Below are 5,754 nucleotides of genomic sequence, written 5' to 3'. Positions count from 1 at the left end.
CGGAGGCAAATGATTTTCTTTTTTCACGTGGATTTACATAACTGCACGTGGATTCGATACCTGATATTTAGATTCAAAATGGCCTTGCAATGTATATATATATTTTTTGATTGGAAATGGCCTTGCAATTTCATATCTACTGGCAACAACGACGGATGTAAAAAAATTCTGATTAAACTACTTAAATCATCCAATCCAAGATGAATCGAACCAAATATGATGGTTTGACAGTTTAAATGATTCAATTTGATTAAATAAAATAAAAAAATTGATATTTCAATTTGATTACTAATTTATTGATTTATATGATCGGTTAAAATTGAACGAACCGACAAGTCGAAATTAAAATATCATCATTTATATATTTATATATATATCTTATAATTACATTTTTATATATTTATATATACACTTATATTATATGTTTATTTAAAATTGAACTATATATTTTATATGAATTAAGAATCTAACATGTTGATTTTGGTCTTATTTCAATCTAACTTAGATCAAATTTGACTGGATTATGGATCATAATAAAGAAATAAAAAATAGAAATCAAATCGATCATCCGCTAAATAGAAAAAATATTTAAATCGTTCAAATACTTGAGAAAGCTATATGAACCAATCGAATCGATACAAAATTGAACTAAAGAAATTGATTATATTTATTTAAATAATTTTAAAATATTTTTTAAACTAAAATATTGATTTAATTTTAAAAAATCATTTAATCGAATGACCCGAGCCAATTTTCAGCCTATATGCCGATCCTATTCAATTGATAGATGCTAAAGTATTTGAATTGAAAATTTAGACATGATCTCCTAATCTATCTGATATATATCGGTGTATTTGACCTAATCCTTTTTATGGATTAGTAATTTAGTATCTCTACATATCTTGCAAGTAGGGGGCCAAGAAAGAGATATCCTACAACATGATCAGTCCGATCACGGATCCTATATGAAAGTTGTTGAAATAATTAAGGGGTACTTGATCAAGACCTTGTTGGCACCACCTGTCCTATGCACAGCATCAATTGCCAGCTGGCATTTTTGGACGGACCGATGAACGGCTGGTTTATTGAGGTCTTAGGTTGCATGAACTATAATTTTGCTTTCATTCTTAATTTTGAAAGATATTTTTTAAAATAAATTGTCTAAATTTTTTGAATTTAAAATTCAGAGGGAATGTGAAAAGTTTTTTCCAAAAAATAAGTGGATTTTTTTCTTAAAAAAAAAGATACAGATTTTTCTTATTATACTATGACTATAATCATAGCCATCCAGGCTCTTCTAAATTATTCAAATTATTGGAGGTTGGTTTTATAAATCCTTATTCATCAGCCATTACTAATATAGGGTAATTTTTTATGTTACTCTAAATTTTTCTTATCCTTTCTAAATTTTTTTCTTACAGCCTCCTATACAGAGTCTTTATCAAAAATAATTATTTATAAAAAATAATATAGTTTTAAAACTTATTTACGAAGCTAATACAAATTCTATAAAACGTCATTTGAAATGACGTTTTATAGTACCTAAAACGTCAGCACTTCTTTTCCATGTAGACGATGAACCAAAAAAAAATAATAAACTCATCATTTCAAATGGTGTTTTTGAAACACCATTTGAGATGGTGAGTTTAATTATTTATTTTAAAAAGTAAGAAAAATAAAAAAATAAAAATTATAATTTTAAATTTTTAAAAAAAATTAAATTTTAATTTTGATTCAAATAAAAATCATAATTTTAAATTAATATCCCCATTTCAAATTATTTTTTAAAAAAATATCTGAAAAAATTGGTGTAAAAAAAATAAAAAACACCATAAAAAAAGAAAAAAGGGTAAAAAATGAAAAAAATAAAAATTATAATTCTAAATTTAAAAAAAATAAAAATTTTAATTTTAATTTAAATAAAAATCATCATTTCAAATTACAATCCCCTTTTAAAATTATTTTTTTATAAAAATAAATAAAAAATACCTTAAAAAATTTTAAAAAATAAAAATAAAATAAAAAAAGAAAAAAATGAGAAAAAATAAAAAATATAATTTTGAATTTAAAAAAATTAAAATTATAATTTTAATTCAAATAAAAATCATCATTTTAAATTATAATCCCCTTTTAAAAATTATTTTTTTAAAAAAATATCTCAAAAAAAATATCTTAAAAATTAAAAAAAAAAATACCATAAAAAATGAAAAAAATAAAAAATAGAAAAATAAAAAAGTTATAATTTTAAATTAAAAAAAATAAAATTTTAATTCAAATAAAAAATATCATTTCAAATTACTTTTCTCATTTCAAATTAATTTTTTTAAAAAATATTCCAAACAAAGAAAAAAATACCTAAAAAAATCATAAAAATAGAAAAAAAAATGGTAAGCTTTGGCGGCGAGCTCCGACGACAGTGAGCTCCTTCTTCTCTCTTTCCTCTTTCTCTCTCTCCCTCTTCTCTCCCTTTTCTTCTCTCTCTCCCTCTTTTTTCTTGGCACATGAGACAGATGAGACACATGAGACTCTGTGTATCCATGTCCACAAAGTATAATATCTATCACTTGAAATGGTATTTTCAAAAATAGACTTAAATATCAAAAAAAATAGAAAAACATAAATTTTAAAAATAAAAAAGTAAAAAATAAAAATTATAATTTTAAATTTTTAAAAAATAAAAATTTTAAATTTAATTAAAATAAATTTTAATTAAAAAATGAAACAAAATTTTAATTTTAATTCAAATAAATTTTAAAAAAAATAGAAAACAATCTATATCATCCCGTACCGACTTATAGCAGCCTAAACCGCATCGCACCGAATGGTTGGTAAAAGCACCATAATGTACCGTATTGCTTCATGAATTAATTTTGGATGATTACAAAATATTTGAGGGGGTTACTAATGATTTTGGCTTGAAAAAAAATTTATTATATTTCAAGCATTCATTTCAGTCCTAAGCAAAAAGTCCTCTTCAAGTAAAAGAAGCTTTCATTTTAAGTTCACCAATCCCTCAAGAGCTCATTCAAGTCTTCAACAACCTTGAGAAAAATCAGAAAAGCTTCTTCCTTGTTGTGTAAAGTGTACTTAAAATTTTATTTGCTCATTAAAGAAGCTAAACTTGTATTTTTTTGTCATTAACTCTTATACTCTATTTTTGTCTTGATCTTTAGTATTGGAAGGGTTCCAAAATTTGGATAGGTTGATTCGAATCTTGAATCGAATTGTATTGGGTTGGCTTGTACCCAAAAAATAAGTGTTTTAGCTTAGGATAGCTAGAGTCGGAGGTACCGATATTGTATTCTTATTGAATACATTTTAGTAGATTTAAATTTCCAAGTAGGAGCTTGGGGAGTAGATGTGGTGCAAGGTTAACACCGAACCACTATAAATCTTGATTGTTTGTGGTGTGCTTACTTGCTCTTTATCTAAATTTTTTTATTTTCTTGCATTCTTGCATCTCATTTCTACACTTTGCTTAAATCACTTACTATATATAACCTGCTTATTATTATTTAATCCTTGTGGTTGTAAATTAACTTTAAATTTTTAAAAATCCAATTCACCCCTCCTCTTGGATTGCATAGCTGGGCAACATACCGAAACTTTATCATTCTATACCGGCCCATACCGCACCGTACGTAGCTGTTCGTACCTGTACCAAATCAAGATGTACCAGTATGGTCCGATTCATCTCATTTATCGAAAAATCGGCTTGAACTTTGATAGTTCCCCATCGACTTATCTGATTTAGCTTATTTTAGATATTTTAAGAAATATAATAAATTATCTGATATATTATTATTATTTGCGTTATAATTTTTATAACCCTTTTAGCATAACTTTTTCTCTCCTAATGTTCTGAGACACATGAGAGTATGTGTATCCATATCCACAAAGCATAATATCCGATCACTTAAAATTAAATAATATAAAATAAAATTAATAATTAATAATATAAAATAAAATAAAAATATCAAGTGTATAAAAAATAGTATAATAAAAGTTTCAAAAATATTAAGTACAAATCTAAAAAATATTAAGTGCCACAAGGACGTCGTGGTGCCCGTGATCGCTTAGATCTTCTCAGGAAGGTCCTCAACGGTTGCTCCTGCTCCTGCTGTGATGACTCCTCCCCTATATCAGTGGAGGTCTGTAGTTCATACTGCTCAGGAATAACTGATGCTGTCGGATCATCTATGGACTGAGCGACCTCCTCAACCCTCTCATCTGGATACACGGATGGGCCTGAAAAGAAAGTGTCATACTCATGTGGCCAACTGATACTCGATGATGTTATCTGGGGGAAATAGAAAGAAGAAGACGCTGCCATCTGTGGATAAAAGACGGTGTCATCTATGCAGCATCTAGTGATGACATCTGCGGAATATACGGTGACGGCATACGTGGAACATATGGTGATGGCATATATCTCATATCTGGTGCATCGGCTGCTCTATACCAAGGTGCATAGCTATATGGATCAACACCAATCACCATCAATATTTCGAAACTTGTTCTCTCTATCACACATAATATCCAAATCCGTTCATCCTCATCAGTCGTAGATAAAGCACGATGAGCGTCCAACACAAGACCCGACATAGAATTAGTCTACATAATAAAAATAAAATTAATAATATACTATAAAATATAAAATAAAAATATAACACAAACAACATAAACTAATTTTCAATCTTAATTATTAGAAGTAAAGATATTGATATAAAATATAATTTTCATAGTCTTACTAAAAGACACACAATAGAACTCTCGTCCTCGTATCCGAAAACTACATACCGAGGTTGTCCAATGACTCACACTGTAATACTAAAAAATCAAACCATGTAGTCCTCGGTATATGAACGGCCTCTCAAAATGAGATCACCATGAACAATGTGATCTCAACGTGCATTTTAAATATCGATATACTCTACATGTCTGATACGTAAGTCAATACGGCTCTCCTTCATCGATCAATACGATGAAGTCCCTGGCTGGTATCTAACTGCTCTGGGATGTCCTGAATCTGATCAAACTGCCACAGGACACGATTAAAAAGATGTCACTCTACCATATCAAAACAAATAAGTGGCACCCTAGCAGTCTATATGTCATGTCCAACTGTACATATCTGCGGCAATATAGCCAATATGTGATGTGTATATGGCTCCCACAAAAACTGATAGAGTTAAAATAAAAAAAAATTAGTAAGCTTAAATTTTAATAGATTATGAATACTGTAAAATAATATTTATAAATAAATAAAATTTATCTATCTATGTGTATCAACTAATGTATCTAGCTGGCACCTATAAACCTGTACCACTCTCATTAATACATGATGAACGTTGAATGCAACGTCCCATCTGCTTGACAGTCTAGTCATATTAAATAACTTTTTTTAGATTTAAAATAGTACTAAATTTTAAGTAAACGAAGCAATATTTTTATACATATATCCCAATGGTCCATCTAGTCCGAATGGAATATCAGGATCATACTGCTCTGGTGGCATCTCGAGCAACTATCGCCGTAATGGACTAATAGTCGGCATTCTCTTCCATGTCCAAATCTATAAATTTCAAAAAAAATCATACCTGATATATCAAATCAAAGCTGCAATATTAAATTTTTAAAAATATTAAAAATATAAATTTTTAATTCACATACCTGGTCAGTAATACAAGATAACCACTAATCTCACTCTGGTCAGCATAAGAACCTCAGCACATAGCCCTGTACAGGCAAGCT

This window comes from Elaeis guineensis, chromosome 2 (genome assembly GCF_000442705.2).
Source record: "Elaeis guineensis isolate ETL-2024a chromosome 2, EG11, whole genome shotgun sequence".
Taxonomy (NCBI): Eukaryota; Viridiplantae; Streptophyta; class Magnoliopsida; order Arecales; family Arecaceae; genus Elaeis; species Elaeis guineensis.
The sequence above is the reverse complement of the archived record's forward strand: the minus strand, read 5'-3'. Positions refer to the sequence as shown.